Source organism: Hylobates moloch, unplaced genomic scaffold, assembly GCF_009828535.3.
Source record: "Hylobates moloch isolate HMO894 unplaced genomic scaffold, HMol_V3 SCAFFOLD_5, whole genome shotgun sequence".
In the NCBI taxonomy this organism is placed as follows: Eukaryota; Metazoa; Chordata; class Mammalia; order Primates; family Hylobatidae; genus Hylobates; species Hylobates moloch.
This window is the reverse complement of record NW_026652280.1, coordinates 9,575,811-9,576,840: the sequence shown is the minus strand read 5'-3', so window position 1 is coordinate 9,576,840 and position 1,030 is coordinate 9,575,811. Positions and strand designations below refer to the sequence as shown.

General features: G+C 75.6%; 1 protein-coding gene across 1 annotated transcript in view; it reads left to right on the top strand.

Annotated features, from left to right (window-relative positions):
- The first annotated feature begins 638 nt into the window (after positions 1-638).
- Positions 639-1,030, top strand: part of SOCS6 (suppressor of cytokine signaling 6) — a 49,708-nt gene continuing 49,316 nt past the window's right edge. The window contains exon 1 of the mRNA XM_032152074.2: positions 639-759. The gene's annotated coding sequence lies outside the window, so the exon portion shown is untranslated. The remainder of the gene's footprint in view (positions 760-1,030) is intronic.

Sequence of the window (1,030 nt, the reverse complement as noted above, 5' to 3'; positions counted from 1 at the left end):
CGGCTACATGGAAAAGTAGATGGCTTGAAACAAGGAATGTTTGGTTTTTTAAAAAGCATTTTTCACAATTTAATCGAGGTGTGGGGAGGGTTTCCCCACTTGTGGCTCTGCACAGCGTGCGCGCGCGTCTGTCCTGGGGTCCCCTCCCTGCGGGGACGAGGCCGGGGTCCCCGCGCGAGCCCAGCGGACCTGGGCAGTGCGGGGATCCGGCCGCCGGCCGCAGGGGCACAGGGACCGCAGCCGCCAAATCCGCGGGGCCGGGAGGCCGAGGAGACTTTCCTTTCCGCGTTAGCCGGGGCCACCCCCGCCAGAGGGAAAGCACCAAAGGAAAAACCAGGACAGGGACACCGGGGACGGGAGGAGCGGCCGCCTGCAGGCACCAGCGGAGGGGCGCGGGGGTGGGGGAAGGGATCAGAGCTCCGCGCTCCGTCAGCCCCACGACCCCGGCCCGGCGCCCCTCCCATCGGAACCTCCACTTAGTGCCCGGCCCCCGCCCCGCCCCGCCCCGCCCCGCGCGGCCCCCAGCCTCAGCCCCGCCGCCCCGACGCCCCGCCTGCGCCGCGGGCCCGAGTAGTGGGCGCGGGGCGGCCCGCTCGGCTCCTCCGCACCCGCTCCCCGCTCGGGCCGAGGCGCCGCGGCCGCGCGCCCCTCCTGGAGGAGGAGGAGGAAGGAGGCGGGAGGAGGAGTTGCCGAGAGGAGAAGGCGAGCGCGGCAGTCGCGCCGGCGCTGGGCGAGGAAGCGGAGCCGGGCCGCCTCCGGGTGAGCGTCCGGGGAGCTCGGGCGGGAGGCAGGGGCCGGGCTTCGCCTTCCGCCTCCGGCTCGTCCACGGTCCGGGGCACCGTTCGCGGGGATGGTTTTCGCCTCGGAGCGCAGGGGGCGGATCCGGCGCGGGTCGGGCCGGGGAGGCCGCCGGGAGCGGGGCTGCAGCGGCGGGTCTGGGTCAGCGCGAGGCCCTGCGCCGTCTCGGCGGGTGCGCGGGCGGGGGCCGGGGAACTGGGGCGGGGGCCGGGGCCGGGGCCGGGCCCGGGAG